The sequence below is a fragment of the Quercus suber genome, unplaced genomic scaffold (assembly GCF_002906115.3).
Source record: "Quercus suber isolate HL8 unplaced genomic scaffold, Cork oak 2.0 scaffold_644, whole genome shotgun sequence".
Taxonomy (NCBI): domain Eukaryota; kingdom Viridiplantae; phylum Streptophyta; class Magnoliopsida; order Fagales; family Fagaceae; genus Quercus; species Quercus suber.
In genome coordinates, this window is record NW_027070085.1 from 258,713 (window position 1) to 281,774 (window position 23,062).

The following is a 23,062-nucleotide window of genomic DNA, read 5'->3' on the forward strand; positions in this document are numbered from 1 at the left end:
CTCTCTTCAATTTCAAAATAAAAAGAATTGTTATAAAAAGAAGAAGAAGAATTGTTATAAAAAAAAAATTTAAATAGAGAATAATTGATTTGAAAAAAAAAAAAACGTGAGATCTCATATTAAGGAGTAGGAGTAAGGGAAACGTGAATTAAAAAAGAAAAAAGAAAAAGAAAAAAGAGAACCTAATATCAAAAAGGAATAATAAAAAAAAATAAAGAGGTAAGTATCGAAAAAAAGAGTGAAAAAAAAAAAAAACAACCAACTTAGGGGACGTTAGACGTGGGTTTTAAAAAAAATGAAATAGATAACGAAAAAAATTGTGGTCAATTAAAAAAGAAAAAGATCACATCAAAAAAAAAAAAGAAAAAGAAAGAAAGAGAAAAGTGTAAATGTGGAGTTATGGAGGAAATTAAAACTCTTAATACTTTCTTCTAAAAAAAAACTTTTAAATTTATTCTATTTTATAAGTGTAAGGACCCGATTTGAAATCTTAGCCCAAAAAGTGTATGGACTTAGGTTCAAAAAGTCAAAAACAATAAATTTGTAAAGAATGAGTTGGAAAATTGGGCTTTAATGAATTGAGTAACAAATAAACAGATCTTGATGACAAAGAAAAGAAAATAATGAATTTTCAATAAGGAAAAACGTCATCAACAAAGTCTGAGGGGATTGATTCTAATATATTTGCCTTTGAAACTTGATTACAAGTCTAGTTCTAGATTGTTATAGTGTTTCTCTCTTGATTTTTTCCTCCCCCTCTCTAGGAAGGCCCCTTTCATTATATAGTTCTCTTTGGACCATCTTGATTCTACATTTGTTGGTCATCTGAACCCTTACTCGAGTATTTGTTCCATCAGACAACCTCTTTGGCTTTTTATGAGTTGTGGTAGCCAAGGCAGTATTGTTTAGGGGTCTTCTTCACATAAATAAGGCCAGAAAAGTAGCTGCAGTGCATTTAATGCAGTGGTAGTAGCTTTCCTTTAGATATTTTTGGGTTCCCTTCCTTCTCGTATGTTCATGAGGCACGTTTCTATCACTGGAGCTTTTTGGAAGGTCATCTTGATTGTTGTAATACATATTTCAAGTTGCATTTATCATATCCAAGGAGGAGTTCCACCTCGGACCGCTTTCTACTCATTCCTTATTTATGAGACTCTAAACTAGAATCCCTCATAACTATTTATTCCTCCTCGGACCTGTCAACGTCCTCGAACAAAACCCAATGACCAATACATGATTTTGGGCCTTTATCCCTACAATAAGCAATATTGTGAAAATGTTGTAGATATAATATTTCTTAAAAAAAAAAACAAAAAAAAAGTGGATGGTAAGGGAATCAATGTAGGGTTTTAAATTTTTAATGTGGGTTTCTAAAATTAAAAAAAAAAAAAAAAACTTTTTAACGTGGGTTTGAAAAAAAAAATTTGGCCAATTAAAAAAATAAAGAAAGAGAAATGTTTAAAAGTGAAGTTTGCTTCTGAATAAGTGGGTTAGTGGAAGAGTGATCTTATTTTATAAGCAATGTTTTAGTAGGATGTATAGATTTATTTTTACTTGGTTGTTCTTTAGTTTTGTCTCTATTTAAACTTAAGAAAATGGGGGGTACTTTAGAACCAAAAAAAAAAAAAAAAAAATCTGGTCCAAACAGGAGAAGCCTCTTAAATAATAGTATAGATAATACAATAAATAGATCAATATTATTATTATTTTTAATAAATTCAGTCCAACCACATTAGGTGGTGGATGCATGAGGAATTTTAATTTTCTTAAAATAGATAATGCTTCAGTGTCGGTCTGGAATTGGGAATTGGGAGGGCAAAGCTCTAACGGGTGGTCTTAGAGTACTTGTTAATGAACTATTTTAGAAAAATTTTAGTAGTACTTTAATGAAAAATAGAAAAAAAAACTGTCAAAAAATTTAGTTACATTTTTCTTTTCTTATAATAAAAATGGTTTATTAACATAGCACTCTTTGGGCATCTGTTAACTTTTCTAAAAGAAATATATAAAAATATGTGTAAGCTTTTGTATTATGGTCATCCACAAAATATAATTTGATGCTCTAGTAGTACATCTAAATAACTAATAATCTCAACTTCACATCTATAGAATACGATTAATGTTCCTATACCACCTCTATTATGTCCACAGTAAGATGCATTTAATGTTGTATTAAATAATGTTTCGAAAAATAAATTCAAACTATACACACACAAAGATCTCTCTCTCTCTCTCTCTCTCTCTCTCTCTCTCTCTCTCTCTCTCTCTCTCTCTCTCAAGATACCTTAATCTCCTCAATGACGGTGTAGCACATAAAAAGAGACTAAATGGTAATCTATATATTTATCTATATATCTAATAATAGGTGAAGTAGAGAGAGTGTGAAATTGAATTTCAAATTAGAACTCTAATTGTGTGCCACGTTTACACACCAAATTAAAATTCTAATTTTGTGCCATGTGTTTAGAATCTGAAATTGAAGTTGAATTTTGCATCATGTGGCTAAATGTATGTGGATTCATTCTCATTAAAACCATTTCTATGTATCGGTTCAAGTGAGTTATTGTGCTAATTAAGTTTGTTCTTGATTTTGTACTCAAACGTGAAAACCAAAGAGATTAATATTGGTGATAAGAACTTGGTTTGGGTAAATTGAAGTTGAATTTTGCATCATGTGGCTAAATGTATGTGGGCTGATTTTCATTAAAACCACTTCTATGTATCGGGTCAAGTGAATTACTGTGTTAATTAAGTTTTTTCTTGATTTTGTATTCAAACGTGAAAACCAAAGAGATTAATATCGGTGATAAGAACTTTGTTTGAGTACATTGCATAATTTCCAAAAAAATAGCAAAGTCAAAGTTTGCATCTTTGTTATAAATTGCTTACAAAGTTTGCATTTTTGCATTTGCACAGAGTTTTGGATTAAAGTGATTTCTTTTTGGTTTTGACACTGAGTTTTGTTTACTATTCACTTACAAAGTTTACATCTTTACATTTGTTATAAATTGCTAATATGTGATTAGATGCACATTATTCATTATCCTTATATTTGGCTTTTTATTCAGGTTTGGCACCTATAACAATGAAGAAAGCACTGTTGTGGACTGATGAATGATATTTTTTGCAGGCTGCAAAGGAACTTAGTGATCAATGGAATCTCACGCGAATTGGAGAGGATCCGGCTGTAGATGTCTGGATGGTAAATGTGAATCACTAAGTTTTTAAAATTTTCAGTGAAGGTAAAAGTTATGAACAATGTAGATTTTTCGGAGAGAGATTTATTATTCTATATTTACGCAAGTTTGGTCGCCTTCTTGGAGTGGATCACTCTACCTTGCCTTTCTACTGGAATTTTTTATTCAGATTGTCACAATTTAATCCGAAATTTTATTTGAATTTTCCTATTGTTGTTATTATCATATATTATCATTTCAATTGTTCAATTAGAATTTGAAATTGGAGTCCAATTTTACTATACACGTGTACAATCTAATTATTTTTAATTTTGCTGTCATGTGCAAAAGCCAATGAAATGAAATTAATAACACATTAAATACTCATGCTTTGGGAATCGATAGTACCAATCTAAATCCATTGGACATGCTTCGTGATATTACAATTATGAAAGATATATAAAAACACGTACAAACCCATCTCTCTTTAAAAAAAGATTGGAGAGAATTTCTTTTATCAGCCATGGAACTTCAGAGGTTTTTTCTTCACACAAATGCTTATCATGTTACAAAATGACCCATCGTAAAACTACAAAATCAGTACAACTTTGAGAGTTTTTATTTTTATTTTTATTTTTTTTTAATTTAAATTTTTTAAGCTACGAAAATTTTAATCACCAATAGAGATTGAAGATTCAAAAGCATGAATGGATCCTTTGGATAAACATTGTCATCAATGTTCATCTTTCTGTGTAGAATATATATACTGCTAAGTTTTGTTAATGAAATTTTCTGGTTAATAATATGAATTTAGATTTAACTGAGTCTTTTAAACATGAATAAACTCATGATTAATAATATATCCATTCCCGTGCGGTAGCACGGAGCTACATACTAGTATATAATAATAGGTAAAATTGAGAGAAAATCCAATTAGATTTTAAATTAGAATTAAATTAGAGTTTAATTTACGCCATGTGTCTCATCTAATCTAAGTTTTTAAATTTTTTTCAGGTGAGTTAATTCAATGTAAAAATTGGATTTCAATTAGAGTTTAATTTTGTGCCATGTGTCCAGTCTAAGTTTTTTAATTTTTGTGTCAAATGAGTTAATTTAGTGTAAAAAACGAGGAGTCCAAAAGACGTAAACCATAAAAAATATAATTTTTGAATGATTTTATATTTACGACCCTATTTTTTTTGTATAACTAAAAACAATTCAAATTTATAAGTCATATATATATTAATAGCCAAAACTAAGAGAAAATCCAATTAAATTCTAAACTGGAGTCTAATTTTGCTGCACGTGTCTCATCTAATTTTTAAATTTGTGTTTTAAGTGAATTATTAGGTGTAAAAATTAAAGAGTCGAAATTCAATTAGATTCTAAATTGAATTCTAATTGGAATTCAATTTTGCGCATGTGTTCCATCTAATTTTTTAATTTTTGTAACAAGTAAATTATTGAATATAAAAACAGAAGAGTTTAGATGTAATTAGATTCTAAATTATATATATGTAATTTTGATTTTTTTTTTTTTATGTATCCGAGCATATACACGGAGTTACACACTAGTTCTATAATAATGGATAACTTGCTTAAAATGATAGACAACATACATAAAGGAACCTTGGCACAAGATTTTTTTTTTTGGAAAAAAGGCACAGGATGTTTTTATGATGATTCAAGTTTCTTAACTAAACACTTTAGCCACTAAGAATTTATTGAGTAATTATTTGGTATTTGTGGAACAAAGAAGTTTTAGAGAAAACTCAACTAAAACCAAAGCAAAATCTCGTATAGTAATGATCAACATGGCTGAAAATTTTCATTTTAGTTATTAAACTGTTATGATGAGCCTCTTGAATGATTCTCAAACTGTATCCACAATTTGGTTGGTGAATGTAATTTGAGCTCGTACAAATTTTGCTTCCTCCTTTGTCTATTGTTCTTCTTTGCTTCTTTCTTTATTTGATTTCTCTACTAAATGCAATTATAGCTTTTCTTTCTAGGTTGAATCCAAATAACGCCCTAAATTACGTAAATACTTGCAAATTGCAATATGCACCCCAAACTTCTACTCAACTCCTTAATTAGACTAATTTTTCTAATTATCACTTTGCCATCAAATCAATGTTAAAGTTAACAATCATATAACTTGCAGGTGACCATTGGACAACAAAGACAAAATATTTTCTAAAAAACTAAATTGAAAATTATTAGTTTAAAAAGGAATTAGATTTTGACACATTGTGTGGGTTTTTTTTTTTTTTTTTTTTTTTTTTTTTTTTTTTTTTTTTTTTTTTTTTTTTTTTTTTTTTTTTTTAACACACAAGCCCAAGTAGCTGGGTAGGGATCCTAGGCCCAATGCTTATTGTTTTAAGGGACCGAGTTTCGTTCACCGTAGCTAAATTGGACTGATTTCGAACCAAGTGGTGTACAAAACACGAATCCTACAACACATACAGAAAGCATACGCATTGAATTGCAAGAAATAGCAAGGAATGGAATAATAAGGGAAAAAAGGGAATAAAATAGGACGTTAGGGATCCTTAAAATAATGTGAAATACTCCATTATTTTTCTTAATTCTTATGATACATCATGCTCACTAGAACATGTTACAAGGTCCAAATAAGTTCAAAAATCACAGACTTAGATGGCTCTTCAAGCCTCTAAGATTTGTGAAGTTTGAATTCCTTTGGATCCAAGCATGTTCTTTAGTGGTTGTTTGAGGATCTTGGACGATGTTTTCCCTCACTTTTCTCTCTTTTTGAATTCTGACAGAGTTTTCTCAAGGGTTTTTACTCCAATTCATTGTTTCTGAATGTCTTCCACTGTTGGCTGTTTTCCCTTTTATAGTGCCATCCTAGGGTTTTCGGGGTACCGTTGAGGGTCCATTTGGATAGCACTTATTGTTGCTAAAAGTTGATAAAAACTGATTGTTGCTGAAAACACTGTAGCAAAATAATTTTTAAATGTGTGAATAGTGTTGTAGGACCCACTTTTAATATTAAATATTGCGTGAACAGTGCATGAACAGTGCGTGAACAGTGCACGTACAGTACACGCATAGTGAATTTTGTCCCCCAAAGTCAACAAGTGCGGCAAAAAAAAAAAGAAAAAAAAAAAGAGAAAACGCACAGGAGGAAAACGCGCCGCAACTAAACCTTCTATCCAAACCCACACTGATTCCCTCTTTGCTCCCCTAAGTGCCAAAACCAATGCTGTGTCAGCAACATTGGTGGCTGGTGCCTTCCTCATTCTTCATTATTTCCTTCTTTTGAGGTTCCCTCTTCAAAAGACCCACAGCTGACTTTCCCATTCTGGAGGGTTCTAGAGGGCTAACCTTTGGTCTTTCTTTTCCTAAAACTTCTAGCAAGGTTTCTAGATTCCACTTTTTTAGAACCACCATTTGGCTGCTTTCCTCTTTGTCATTTTTCTCATGTGAGCTGATTCATTCCTACCAAGCTGAAAGATCCCCAGTCACCTTTCTTCATTGTTCCTTTTCTTGGGTTCTCCGAGGTACTAGACTCTTGCTCATGAGTTGTTGGTTTCCAAATCTTCTAATCATTTTTTTGCATCATTGGGTGGCTGATAGGGACATATCTGTCCTCGTTCTTCATGTTTCTGGGCGTGCCCCCTTGAACTGTCTTAGTCCCAACCTGGCCTTACTACACATCTTGAGGATCTCAGGCTCTTGGGAATCCCTAGGTATTCTGGTCTAGTTTTTTTCCCCGGGCTCCCTAGCGATTTTTCTTGACCTTTGAGGGTTGGGCTGGACATTTTTTCTTTCCTTTGTTTTGCGAGATCCGAAGCTTACCCATCCATGGATTTGGGTCCCTCTTTATGGACCCTCAATGGGTTCGGGCCTCCCCCTTTTTTATTGAAAGCCCAAATGCTTTTTTTTTTTTTTTTTTTTAAAGATTTCAATCCTTTGTGTTATTTTGAGCCTTGGTACAACATTGTGATTTTTTGAACCTCAACACGCATAAAACATCTTTGACATGGGTCTAGCAATTAAGAACCTTGTAGTTAAATCACATTACTAGACAAAACTAATATTCGAATCACCCTTTCACATTTATTGTAGCAATTAAATGATTAAAAATTAAAAAAAATAGAGGGTGGAGGAAAGGAAGAGACACCACAAATTTGAGCCATAAACTACTATTACAAGTAGGAGGAAACCCAGGCCTTGCATATGAACCAATCACCTTAAATAATGTTAGGAACAAAAAGGAAAAAAAAAGACAACAAAGGTTATCCTTGAGAAATTATTTCATCTAAAAGGAAGATTAGGTTCATAAAACAACATGGCCATGATGGTCAATAAGTGCAAGGAACGTCTGAGTTGTACAAGTATTGTGATACTAAAATTAATATGAACTAATCTTTATACTGAAAGGAAAACCTTGACTATGCAGTACATGCAATCAAAGAGAAGGCAAAAGTATTAGCCAACCTCTTATTGTGAGTAACATCTTATAGGGCATGTTTCTCTTTCAAATGAAACTGCAAAAAGTAGCTTAATTTGTTTGCTCAGCCCCGCATGGTCAGATCTCTGATCTCGGTTATATCTTATTAAGTGTGTGCACAGAAAAGCTCTTGATTACATCAGGTCAAGCATTACAAAAATGCTGGGTGCATCTAGCAGTGGCGAACAGGCTTTTTAGAGGCAATTAAGGCATTAACAATCTGACTAGACAAAATAATTTTAGGAACAACCTTAATGTAGCAGGTCACTCCTTGCTGTCTGAGAAGGTGAAGATTTGCTATTATTGCTTGTTCCTGCCGTTGAGGTTTTCTCATGTCATTAGACCCATTACAGACTTGCTCCATTGTCCTGTTTGCAGTTAGTACAATGATGCTCTGATATCCAAGGTCTTTAGCCTTCGAAAGTGCCTCCGCCAGTGCTTCCTGAATTGCCATGAGGAGAGTTCTAGCTCCACTACTACCGCAACCTACATAAATTATAGTTCCTGCAATGTCTTTTGCTTCATAAGCATATCGGCGTCTTTTAGTTTTTCTGTTTATGTATCCGGCGAGAATAAGAGTTAATTGCCAGTCTCTGTTAGTTGTGCCCCTATTTGTCTGGTGGTTGCTCTTCTTTTTCTCTTGAATGCCATGCACTACCTCCAAGAGCTTACTAAAGTCATAAGTGGAATTAGCAGAAGAAGAAGAAGAGGAGGTAGCATCATTAATATTGTCTACAACTTCTCCAACAGTACCCTTTTCCTGTGCAACATTCAGGGCCTCCGATAGTTTAGTGAAGTCAAAACAGGATGCCATTTTTTTCAGCTTAAAGTTGCTGGAATTGATGCCATTGGAGTACGTGTGAGTTTTGGAAGCTATCTTTGATTCTGCCTTCATTGTTTATGAACAATGATCCCTCAAACTCCCACCTACATGACCCAGAATTAAATTTTTTTTAGTGACTCAATGAAAAAACTTAGTTTTGAAGCCAATAGCGGATTGGCTGAATGAACAGCAATCGATTGCTGTATAGGACAATCAATGCCACTAATTATATAACTACATTCCTCGTTGGTTGACCACTTACTAAGAATATGTCTCGTTAAGATAGTTTTGGTGCTGGCGTGTGACTAAACCCATTTAACATCAGCATTCAGCAGCACTATACTGCAGATGCAGCTAACCACCAGTTCTGAGCACAAAGGTGCCAGAGATTACCAACAATTATGGAGAAGATTATGATTGTTACAATTTTGTAAATGTCGAATTTGATTAGAGGGTGTAGTCTAATGTTTCATGAGTTTTTGGATTTATTAACCAATTCTACTATCAATTGATGCTTTTGACTCGTATATATAGTTTAGAGAAAGCTTGTGGCAAAGCACTATCGTATGTTATTTTAATATAACACGAAACAACATAGGAATCAGTAACTTCGGAAAACATATTTAAGTGTTTGGTTAGTATGAAAAATAATGAACACAAATACAAAAAACATCAACGAATCCACGATATCAAAATCATCTATATTCAGCCACAGAGTTTACCCGCACAGATCTAGCCAAAACAACCGCAAAGCTGCAGCGACCACCAAAACCACGGCTATCTCGAGGAGCTATGGTGTTCTGTTGTAAGTTTCTTAGTAAAAGAAGATAAATTTGGTTTAGTTGGAGGAAAACCAGACCTCCCAATTAGCAAATTTGCTGATAAATATTCTGATAGATTTTTATTGACACGACGTGAAGATATATAAATAGCTCTACAGATTCAAATATTCCTAAACAACTCAGCAACTAGATAAGAATAAGCAAGACTCCTAAACCACTTCAATCTAATAAGATAATTATTCAAATTGTTACTGTTATCTACCATGACTCGACTATCACAGAGAAGCTAAAAAACAAATATGATTTATACCCCGCTAGGCGTGATTTTACAATCAACTCAAAATTACTTTTGGTTTGACCAGCATTTCAAGACTCACCAAACACTCGAAAATGAGGATTCATGTGATCACTAATTATAAGATTCACACACTATGAGAAAGATGATGCATATTCTTGATGCATGAGAAACTTTAATCTTTTCGATGATGGTGTAACATATAGTGGGACTAAAAAGTAATTCTATAATAATTGATGAATACAATTTGGGCCGGAACAAATTTGCCTCCTCCTCCTTTGTCTATTCTTCTTTGCTTCTTTCTTTCTTTCTTTCTTTGATTTCTCCACTAAATGCAATTAACTTTTCTTTCTAGGTCGAATGCAAATAACAACCCTAAATTATGTAAACACTTTACACTGCAATATGCACCCCAAACTTTTTAATCAGCACCCTTATTAGACTAATTGTTCTAATTAGCAGTTGGCCATCAAATCAATTTTAAAGTTAACAATCATTACACTTGCATGTTACAATTGTACAACAAAGATAGAATATCTTCTTTCAAATTACTAGATTGAAAATTATTAGTTGAAAATGGAATTAGAATTTGACACATAAAACATCTTTGATATGGCTCGTGGAATTAATAGTTTTGTAGTTAATGACATTGCTGTGTGTCATTTGACATTTATGAGGAGAACCAATATGTGAATCACCCTTTCACATTTGCTGAATACACCTCAAGTTTGAGCTTGCTGTGTTGAATACACCTCCAGTTTGAGCATGCTGTTGGGGGTGGGTCGGTTCGGGATAGTCTATGGCTGGTAGAATTCAACAAGACACCAATCTGGCGTCCCCTATGGAGGGACCGGGCGGCCCAGGCCCCAGCCCAGTTCTACTCTTTGTGCTGCACTGCTGCTTGAATTCTACTAGCCATTAATATTATTAAACGTTGGAGGAAATCCAAGCCTTGCATATGAACCTATCACCTAAAATAATGTGAGGCAGCAACCAGGGTAGAATGTTTGGAAAAAAAAAAAAGATAACAAAGATTACCATTGATAACTTATTTCATCTAAAACGAAGATTAGGCTAAGTTGCACGGACACGGACATGAGTACGGATATGACATGGACACAAACATGAGAGAACGGCAATTTTTGAAAAATAAGGATACGACACGGTAGTGGCGGAGCCAGAATTTTGGCTCAGAGGGGGCAAAATTAAAAGATATTATTTAAAGTGAAATTGATCTAAAAAATATTAATCGATAATAATAACAAAATAAATAAACAATGGTAAGAAAATAAATATATTTCATATCATTAAAATAAAATTAAAAAAATAACTAATTCATACTACAAAATTTACAACAAAAAATTTACAAATTGATGTGGTAAAAATGTTATTAGTGTTACTTAAAAAATATATAATTTGAAATTATTTTTTGTGATTGGTGACATATCAATTTGTAAAATATAAGTAGTAAAATTTGTAATATCTCTAACATCAATCAATGATATAATATTGTAAAAAGTATCATTAATAGTGAAAATGGTAAAAAAAAAAATAACAGAAAAGAAAAAAGAAAAAAAATTGTGAAACAGGTGTCAAAGGACAAGACAAAAACTACCTACATGAATAGTAAAATAGGTGGAAAGTTGATAGATTTAATGTTTGAGAAAACTTTTTTTTGCTTTATTTTTCCTTGTGTCAGACTCACTTTGTTTCAGGGAGTCTTTTTTTTTTTTTTTTCCTCTATGCGAGTAACTACTTAAGAATGAAGGTTACACATACATGAAACTTTTAGGAGGAGTCAGGGGGGCAGTGCCCCCCCTCGCCCCCCCTGCCTCCGCCCCTGCGACACGGCATGAACATGGCAATTAAATAATTAATTAAATTTTATATTTAGGCATATTTTTAAATATTTTTAGACATAAAATATGTTTATGTCTAGAATTTAAATTATGTAAAAATTACAAATAAGTAAACTAACACATTTTTTTTTTTTTTTCCTCTATGCGAGTAACTACTTAAGAATGAAGGTTACACATACATGAAACTTTTAGGAGGAGTCAGGGGGGCAGTGCCCCCCCTCGCCCCCCCTGCCTCCGCCCCTGCGACACGGCATGAACATGGCAATTAAATAATTAATTAAATTTTATATTTAGGCATATTTTTAAATATTTTTAGACATAAAATATGTTTATGTCTAGAATTTAAATTATGTAAAAATTACAAATAAGTAAACTAACACGAGAGAGAGAGAGAGAGAGAGAGAGAGAGAGGGCATGGCGTCGACCGCGACTATCTATGGAGCTCGCTGACACCGAGAGAAAGAGAGAGATCGGAAGGGACAGAGGGCACAGCGTCGATGGCGACTATCTATGGAGCTCGCTGACTCGCCAATCGACTTGATTGGACAAAATCAACGGTAATAATTTGTCTATTTGTCCAACAAGTGTCGAACATCGGTACTTCGCCAAAAATGGCATGTCGGTGCAACCTAGAGATTAGGTTCATAAAACAACATGACCATGATGGTCAATAAGTGCAAGGGATACACATCGAAAAAATCAAATATTAAGGTCAAAATATGATCAATGAGTTGTACATGTATTGAAACAAACTAAAAATTAATCGCTCAAAAAAAAAAGAAAAAAAGCCAATTTTTACACTGAAAGGAAAACCAAGATTATACAGTACATCTGCACATGCAATCAAAGAGAAGGGCAACAGTATTAGCCAACCTCTTACTGTGAGTTACATCTTCTAAGGCATTTTTCACTTTGTAATGAAACTGCAAAAAGTAGCTTTCTTTGCTCAGCTCCACGCGGTGTGATCTCAGATTTAGTATACATACCCCTTAAAAGGCGTTGAAAATAAGCCTTATATCTCATCGAGCCTGCACGGAATCGCTCTTTCTTCTTTTCCTCTTGAATGTCATGCAGTGTCTCCGATAGACTACTCAAGTCATAAGTTGAAGAAGCAGAAGCAATAGTAGTAGTCCCTTTTTTGTTGGCAGCTTTATTAATGGCATCAGAAAATGAAAAAGAAGAATTAATATTGTCTAGGACTGTACCCTTTTCCTGTGCCTGTGCAACATTCAGGGCCTCCGATAGTTTAGTGAAGTCAAAACAGGAACCAGGTTTTTTCAGCTTAGAATTGCTGGAATTAATGCCATGAGAGTATGTGTGAGGCTTGGAAACTCCCTTTGATCCTGGCTTCATTGTTTATGATCAATGATCTCTCATACTCCCACCTGCTACATGATCCATAATCATATAAATGTTTTGCTGACTCTCTAATTAATAATCATCTTATAATTTATAAACAAATAAGTATATTATTCATATTATAATTCTTTTACCACAAAAATTAATACATAATATAATTGAATGATGACATCTATTTCATATAACCCATAATCATCAATTCAAAAATAGATTCGACTTATTCATAAATTTAAAACAAGAAAAAACATTGGACTTATACTCGTATAGACAAAAAGACTACAAAAACGTCAAGTAGGGTATTTCCTAATATTAAGAATAGTTTATATACATATACACTCATAGATAAAACTTGTTCTAAAAGAATGAAGCTTACGGATTTGTGCTAGTATTAAACAACAAACACTAAACTCTTAAATTTTGATTGGACAAACACAGAAAGCAAAATTGAGATGAAAAAGAAAATACAAAAGAAAACAGTTATATAAGAGAGAAAGAAGGAAAAGTAGACAGAATTTTGGGGAATTGAACATACCTGCTTGTGAAAAAATCATAGAAGGATTAGGGTAAGAAGCAAGGATTCGCAAAGTTGTTGAAGTAGGACGCTTTGAAGAGATAGACGGCAATTGCCTTAACCCAATTGCAAGTAGAAGAAGGTTATAGAACAGCGTGAGACTCGTGGCTAGGTTAAAGCAAGCTAATACTTATAGACGACTTTTTTTTTTTGAGAATATACTTACAGACGACTTGAGTGTGCAATATATACACTAACTAGGCCGAGGCGGTGGCCTTTTCGTTTTATACTTCTATTATTATTATTTTTTGTATAATTAAAGCTGTGGATGAATATTAAATCAGATAAATAGATAAATATTCATTAAATAAAATAATGAATATTAAATACTTGTAGCTAGTTATTTATTAATTTTTTTGAATTTAGAGCACTAGTTATTGATTAGCTATTGTAGTATTAGGATTAGTCGAGGAATGAAGAATTTCAATTTTCTAGAAATTGATAATGCGATAGTGTTGCTCTAAAACTGGGAAATGATAATGTTGTAGACTTGTAGCCCATGCTACTACTAAGCTGATTGTTAGTGTTAGAAGTCTTTTTCTTGTGTTTATCAAAAAAGTATTTTCTTGTAAAAATCTCAATTTCCGAACTGCTATTGATGATGTTAGTAGGGCTGATTACCCGTTATTTTTTTCCTTAATTGTTCGGTTAATGGAGGATTCAGTTTATCCATTAAAAAAAAGAAAGAAAACAAAGCTCTAAGGGGGTTGGGCTAAGCCAATTCCAAAGTGAAGCTAGAGCAAATCTCTCAAGTAGAAAGTGTGAAAACTGTAAATTTCAATTACTTTCTCTGGATGTTTTTGACCAAGGTCATTAGTGCTTCTGCGCCGCACTTGTATAAGCCGTGAGGGAGGATGATTATTCTGTGTTTGGTTAATATTAGGCAAAATTACAATATTGGTCCCTCAAGTTTACTTTGTGTGCGCAATTGGTCCCTTAAGTTTGAAGCGAGTACAATTAGTCCTTTAAGTTTTAAAACTGAGTTGTATTGATCCTTTTATTAACTGCTGTTAACGGTGTTACTTATGTGGCTAATGGAATAATGACTAAACATTTTTTTTAATGACGTGATATGTTTTTAATTAAAAAATTACAAACTAAATTAACACGTGAGAAAAAATATTCACTGGTATCAAATTAAAAAAAAAAAAAATTATTTTCTTCCTATTGGAAAAACCCACAACGACATAGAGAAGGGGAAGGGGAGAGAGGGAAGAAAACAACCCCTAGCTGCTGCCTGAAATCCCATGCCCAGCCGCCGTCGGCAATAGCCCAAGCCGTAATTGCCGCCGGCAATAGCCACTGATTTTGTAACAGATTTTTTTTATATTTTTTTAAATAATTTGAGAATTTTAATTTAATTCTTTGCTACTACGGATGTATTTTTCTATTTTCTTCTTTTTCTTATCTTTTTCCTTTTTTTTTTTTGGTTTTTGGGTTTTGTGGTGGGTCCTCCTCTTGTTCCGTCAGTGTCAAGGGATTTGTGGTGGGTCAGGGTCTTGTAATTCTCTGCTTTTTTTCTTCTGTTTTTTTGGTTGGAAATTTATAAAGGTGAATTATTTTTTCGAGTTTGTCGGCCCAGGTCATTGCTCATTTGCGTATCTATGGAACTAAGCCCCCAGCTCATTTACAAAATCAATGGCTGCACAACCGAGCGGAGTTGAAAAGTATTACGGCTTGGGCTATTGCCGGCAGCGGCTGGGCATGGGATTTCAGGTAGTGGCCAGGGTTGGTTTCTTCCCTCTCTCCCCTTCTCTGTCGTTGTGGGTTTTTCCAATAGGTAGAAAATAGTTTTTTTTTTTTTTTTTTTTTTTTTTTTTTTTTTTTTTTAATTTGTACTAGTGAATATTTTTTCTCACGTGTTAATTTAATTTGTAATTTTTTAATTAAAAACATGCCACATCATTAAAAAAAATGTTTAGTCATTGTTTCGTTAACCACATAAGTAACACCGTTAACGGCAGTTAGTAAAAGGACCAATACAACTCAGTTTTAAAACTTAAGGGACTAATTGTGTTCACTTCAAATTTGAGGGACCAATTGCGCACACAGGTTAAACTTGAGGGACCAATATTGTAGTTTCGCCTTAATATTACTCATTACTTGTCTTGAAATTTTTTTTTTTTTTTTGAGGGTATATGAGCCAAGTTTATTAGTGAAAACTTGGTAGACGAATGGTAAAAATATTGAAAAGTTTATAAATCTTCTCTCAAATTTAACAGATGACACATCAAGAATATGCCCCTCACATTTGGCATGTGGGTTAACAACTATAAAACTAAGGCTGATGACTTTTTACTGCACTCATATATTGTGCCACATAATCTTTTAAGCCCTCACAATATTACACATCATTATTCACACACACATATTTTATATGAATTTAATTTATGTTCCACAGTTAAAACTTACATTAGAATCACTTTTTTTTTTCCTTTAAAAAGTAGGCAATATAATTCTATATACAAGCATAATCATGCTAAAATTTATTAATAACTATTATAATTATCAAATTTCATATTTAAACAAAAATAAAATTAAGAAAAATCGTATTACGTTAAACTTAATAGGTAGAATTTTTTTTATTGTCAAATAAGGGATCTATACTTGAATATACCTTATATTTCCTAATTAGTAATTAGACCACATGGTTATATTGAGCAATATAGTACCAAGTGTTATCTTCTCCTAAAAAACAATTAAATTTAACCATGCGGTTTATTGGTCAATCCAATCATGTAGCTGAATTTAATTAAGAAACCTAACGTACTACACTGAAAGAAGTGTATCTAAATTTTACCACTTCTAAAGCTCCCTCTCCCATCAAATTTGAGGTTATATTCTTAAATAAGTTAAATTATATTCTTTAATCTGATTGTAACTTTTTTGAACCAATATCACATTTCTTAGGGTTCAAATTTAGAATCTTGACGGATGATCCTAAATAAATGGGAGTATGCTTTGCCAATAGAAACTCCTTGATAGTAATTATAAATTTTATTTTATGCATGGCTCTAATTAATTAAAAGCGGCCAAAGGATAAGTTTAGAATGGGAGAAATTAATCTTGTTCGGTCACTAAAGCTTACATGACTATGTCCACAATACCAAAAGTCAAAGGATTACATCTTATTCATTTGATTGATAATACATTGCAATGGAACGAAACTCATATTTATAATGTGATTAACAAATTTGAAAATAAGTTAATTATCAATTTATTATAAGAATGTTTTGAATATAAATTTCATACCAATATAATTAATCATGTCAATATTGTGATTTACTCCAAACAATCAATTCCTTCAATTTCATGTTTCTACATACAAAAAATCAATCATATGATATAAGAACAATATCTTCCTAACATGACAGTCTCTTTGATTTGGGGATCATAATAAGGTCCAATGGTATCAAAACCTTTGAATAGTAGTAGCACACAAATTAAATCATCAAAATAAAATGTGTTGGCTTGCAATGGTGGTAAAAGAAAATGGATAAAATTTGGGCACAAATTCTTAGGTTGCTTATATTAAGGTTATCAATTAAATTCAAATACATGACCATATTAATTAATGAAGTACAAACAATATTTTGTACTCCAAGAACATTATTTTAGGTTTTACTTTAAAAGAATGAAGTTTATGAGTTTGTATCAGTATTAAACATCAAACACTAAACTTTTAAATTTTAAATGGAGAAACAACACCGAAAATAAAACCGGGATGAAAAAAATTACTAAAAAGAAAATAGTTAGGAGAAAATGAAAAAAAAAGAAAAAAAGGATAGATCTAGAATTTGAATAATTACATCGACAAATGTCGTACAAACAATATTTTTTTTGCTAACTATAATTAAATTCAATGTTGTTATGTGTTTAATTTTAATGAAAAAACTTAATGCATTGCACCCGAAGAACTGAGTACTTAAATTTGATAAAAAGTAGAAAAATAAACTATGCCACTTATTTCTTTCTTTCTAACAATGCTACATATATGTAGTGCTCAAAATTGTTGCTTACTCCGTTTAGAATGGCACATTTCTGTTCAGTTACTTGAAGCATTTTTTTGTTAACTGATGATTCTTGCCTCTCTTCCTAAGGATATATAAAATCCTTAAACATCTCTCTTAATTTCTTCATTTGCGGATTAAGGGTACCCGGTTTGATCTTAGAATACGGACACTTTAAAAGCACTTGAGTATAGGCCTTGCATCTCATCATTCTCATCAAGAATGCATGTAAAAGCTGTTCCTTTTGAATGACAAGCAAAAGCTTTTTCTGCTTTTCCTCTTGAATGACATGCAGTGCCTCTGAGAGCTTACTCAAGTCATAAGTAGTAGAAGTAGTAGTAGTAGTAGTAGTAGTAGTCCCTTCTTGGTTGGCAGCATTATTAATGGCATTAGATGAAGAAGAAGCATTAATACTATTGTCTACAACAGCTCCTATAGTAACCTCTTCCTGTGCAACATTTAGAGCCTCCAATAGCTTGCTGAAGTCAAAACAGGAAGCTGTTTTTTCCAGCTTAGAATTGCTGGAATTAATGCCATGGGAGTAAGTGTGAGTTTTGGGAACTCTCTTTGATTCCGGCTTCATTGTTTATGATCAATGATCTCTCAAGACTACCACCTATATGACCGATTTTTTTTTTTTTTAGTATCATATGGTAAATCTTTTGGCGACTCTCTGAATCATTATCATCTTATAAAGAAGTAAAATATATATTATTTATACATATCATAACAATTTTACCCTAAACAAAAAAAAAAAAAAAAAAAAAAAAAATTACATTAGGTATATCTTGATTCTTGATGATAACATTATTATATGCATACAATTATATATATATATATATATCAAAACTGAATGGTTACATCTAATCTATAATCAATTCAAAAAGAAATTGAACACAAAAATCAAAAGAAAAAGAAATTGAACACAGAAAAACAAAAGAAGAAGTCAGACTTATGCTAATTAAAGAGAAAATGACTAAAAAGTCAAGTTGGGTAGAAAGTAATTGTAAATTAGGAAGCACGAACACGAGTATGAGACTAAAGTATGTGCTTTCTAGATTGTAAATAAAGAATTTCGTGTATATGTATTCGAGACTTCTAAATAACCAAAACACAATTATTTAGGTTGTTACTTTAAAAGGATAAAGTTTGCAAATTTGTGCTAGTATTAAATATCAAACACTAAAATTTTAAATTTTAATTGGAGAATAAAATTGGAATGAAAAGGAAAATACAAAAGAAAACAATTATATAGGAGAGAAAGAAGAAAAAAAAAAATAGACATAATTTGAGAAATTGCACATACCTGCTTGTGAAAATTCCTTAAAAAATTAAGATAGAATGTAAAGATTTCGCAAAAATCTTGAACTTTGGCTTGTTTTAGAAGGGAGAAACGGCAACAAGAAGAAGATTATGGTATAAGTTGGGATTGTGGGAGTTGTAGCTAGGTTAAGGTTAAGGTTAATATTTACATACATAGTTACCGTTTCCACTTAGTTTTTTTTATTTGAAAGGGTTACCGTTTCCACTTAGGATTGTACTTTTATACGCCGTATTTTATTACTCTTCTATTCCACAACTTCCAGATTTTCTGATGGACTTGTAATGTGGGCTTAAACCCAGATAGTGAAAAGATGGCAAATGAATTTTGGGCTTCGTTTAATTGCATTTGGACCCAAAACATATATATATATATAGTGTTCTTTTTTGTTAGATATTTTTGTTTTGGGCTGTTAAAAATTGGCCCAGAACACCATTCAAAAAAGCAAGGTGTCCCTTACCGAGATCAGTTTTAACGAAGTCTGTGTAGTATGCAAAAATAATATAAAGGATTAACTACAGAATAATCCAAAGTTTTCAACCGTAGTACCACGTTCTAACTAGATGATTAAGACATATAACAAATGTCGATCATAATCCTATTATAATTATATGACATCATGGTTTTTTAAGTCACGAATTCGTTAAAATAATTAAAGAGATAAGTGTTTTAAAATTGGGGTTGTTAGGGATGTTTGACTATCTATGGAATATATCTTCACTGCATTTGATCTATGTCGTTTGGCAATTCGTTTTATTATATTAGTATCCACTTTTTAACGTCTACCCATGGTCAAATGCCTTTTGGCTGTTTTACATGGCATTAAAGAACATAGTTCTATCATTCATAATGTGATAATTAAAGAAAAAGGGAAAAACAAATTGAGAAGAAAGAAAACAAGATAGAAAGGAGTGGAAGCCAGAATGAAAATCAAGATCAACTTGTAAGTTCATGAAACCTACTCATCATGCTATTTTTAGAGTAAGTGTCACCATGATTGTCATCTTCTCTAATACAATGCCATTTGAACATTACAAAGGTCCTTAGCTTCAATCCTGACTTCAAATGATATCAAAGCAAAATTTCTATATTTACCCCCAATTTCATATAAAAGATGTCAATATATATATATATATATATTGGCTCAAAGGAAAGATTATGATGTCAAAAGAGAAAATAAATGAAACACATTTACCTTGCTTTCTAATGATTTACAATCAGAAAATAAAATTGTTGGAAGATTTACAATTAGAAAATAAAATTGTTGGAAGCAAACCACAATACATTTAAATAGGGAAAATATAAAAAACATAAGAAAAACTATATTTAACATAGAATTGCGCATTTCCATCATAATGCAAATCATCTTATTGAATTATTTATCAAATCCATTATTTCACTATGTTCGAAGTAAAGACATATATAGTCTCTAAAACATAAAATAGCTCAAATTGCAACAAACACATAAATTGCCTAGTGTATTTAGTAGGAAGAGATGGACTTGCTCAACTAATTTGAGAAAAACAGAACCCCCATTTTTCAATGGTTCAGTCCTTATGACATTTTGCTGCAGGCTAACAATCAAATTATGGGTCTGCTCTGAATTGAAAGTACTTGAAAACTGCTTTGTAACATGCCTGAGGAGCTCCAAATCACCAATGCTTAGATTTTGGGTTTACCAATCTTATATTTTTGACAAAGGCAGATGCCTACAGATATTATCAAGAAATTCAAAAACCTAAAATCAAAACTCTAAGTAGAAGAGAAAAAGTTAAGAAGCAATTGGAATCTAATATATCTACCAAAACTGAAAACCCAAAGAGTGAGAGAGAAAAACTTGAATGGCCAGTGTTCCAAAGAGAGAAAGAAAGAGAAAAGAAGGTACGTACTTGTGAAAGAGGAGATTGGTGGTGAATCAATAGCAAAAAGGGTCTTCCAAATCAGAACCCCAGAAAGGAAAAAAAAGCTATGAATGGCATATATTAAAAAACAGAGGTTGTGGGGTGCCAACATATATATTAGAAAATAGAGAGGTTGTGGGGTTTAGCACTTTGACTTTGACGTGAAGGCTGAAGGGGGAGTTGTATACTTGTATTGAGGTTCTGAATTGATAAATTCTAATATAATAAAAAATTAAAAAGAATTTAAAGAAAAGAAATGTGATGTGGAAAATTGTGGTGCTAGCAGAGGCTTCGGTTTTATATATATACTAGTCGCTAACTCGTGTGATGCATGAAAAAACTATTGAAAATAAGATTTTAAAAAGAAAAATTTTATTAATTTTAGTTTATATTGAAATTTATTTATGGTAGGTTAAAATAATATTTCAAATCTTCATTTCATTTTATTTTAGTTGGAATAACTTATATAATTAAATGAAATGCTTATAAATAATTGCTTAGCATTTTGTATATCATTTTTTTTCAGGTATCATGGTGACATTTTGCTTCTTTTTTTGCTATTGTAACATCATCATTTGTAGAACTTTTAGAAGTCAACATGAATGATTATCGTTAAGTTTTGAATCAACAGTTCTGAATCTATTGATGAAAGTTTTATTCAAGTGCTTTCAATTTGTCAATGGAATTTTTTTTAAGTAAAATAATAATAATAATTATTAATGTTTGATATTCTATCATCCTAATTTGATGCCACTCAATTTTATTTGGTAGTTTAGACTTTAAAGCTCATTCATGATAAAAGTCTTTCTAATTATGACTGAGATTATGCTTCGACAAGTTTCCAATTATTTGAAATATGTAGTAGTTTCATTCTCAAAGGTTCTTGCTTCATCATATTAAACTTGATCTGTTTGCGTTTTGAAATTAACTTGAACTCTTATTAAAAACATGATTTTGTATTTACTCTATGTGAAACACTGTAAAAAAGTAAACTTTGACTTTTAGTTTTAAATTATAATTTTTAACTTCTGTAGTCAAACTAAGAAGGGTGAAGGAAATTTTTTCTAAAAAACAGGAAAAAGGCTGATGGATTTTATGAGATGCATATGTGTTGATTGTGATTTTTATGTTGTAGAATGATGAAAAGAACTGAGAAGGAAAAAATGACTTTGTTTAGGAGCCACTTGAAATAGGGAAGAAACCTAAAGGTTGCTTCTAATGTTATTGCACTCGGATGATTCAAAAGTTATGTAGACATGTGCTTATGTATTATATGTGAAGTTTTGTTTGGCAAAATTTACATTTTTGAGGTTCTTCAATAAATTATTTATTTATTTTTTTGGAGTTATATGTATATGCGTAATTGTTATTTATCTTCTTAACCAAAAAAAAATTGTTATTTATCTTAATTCGCCGTATTTTATTACTCTTCTATTCCACAACTTCCAGATTTTCTGATGGACTTGTAATGTGGGCTTAAACCCACATAGTGAAAAGAGCGCAAATGAATTTTGGGCTACGTTTTTGTCTACGTTTAATTGCATTTAGACCCAAAACATATAAATAGTGTTGTTTTTTGTAAGATATTTTTGTTTTGGGCCGTTAAAAATTGGCCCAGAACACCATTCAAAAAAGAAAGGTGTCCCTTACCGAGATCAGTTTTAACAAAGTCTGTGAAGTATGCAAAAATAATATAAAGGATTAACTACAAAATAATCCAAAGTTTTCAACCGTAGTACCACGTTCTAACTAGATGATTAAGACATATAACAAATGTCGATCATAATCTTATTATAATTATATGACATCATGGTTTTTTAAGTCACGAATTCGTTAAAATAATTAAAGAGAGAAGTGTTTTAAAATTGGGGTTGTTAGGGATGTTTAACTATCTATGGAATATATCTTCACTGCATTTGATCTATGTCGTTTGGTAATTCGTTTTATTATATTAGTATCCACTTTTTGACATCCACCCATGGTCAAATGCCTTTTGGCTGTTTTACATGGCAATGAAGAACACAGTTCTATAATTCATAATGTGATAATTAAAGAAAAAGGAAAAAACAAATTGAGAAGAAAGTAAACAAGATAGAAAGGAATGGAAGCCAGAATGAAAATCAAGATCAAATTGAAAGGTCATGAAACCTACTCATCATGCTATTTTTAGAGTAAGTGTTACCATGGTTGTCATATTCTCTAATACAATGCCATTTGAACATTACAAAGGTACTTAGCTTCAATCCTGACTTCAAATGATATCAAAGCAAAATTTCTATATTTACTCGCAGTTTCATATAAAAGATGTCAATAATTTATTTATTTTTTTTGGGCTCAAAGGAAAGATTATGATGTCAATACATACTCTTAGTTTACATCGTCACACCAACAAAATTACAACAATGAGATTGTAAATTTCAATCACTTAATTATTAGTACTTAAACAATGAAAAGAGAGCATCATCAGCCTCATGCTACCACTGAGGTG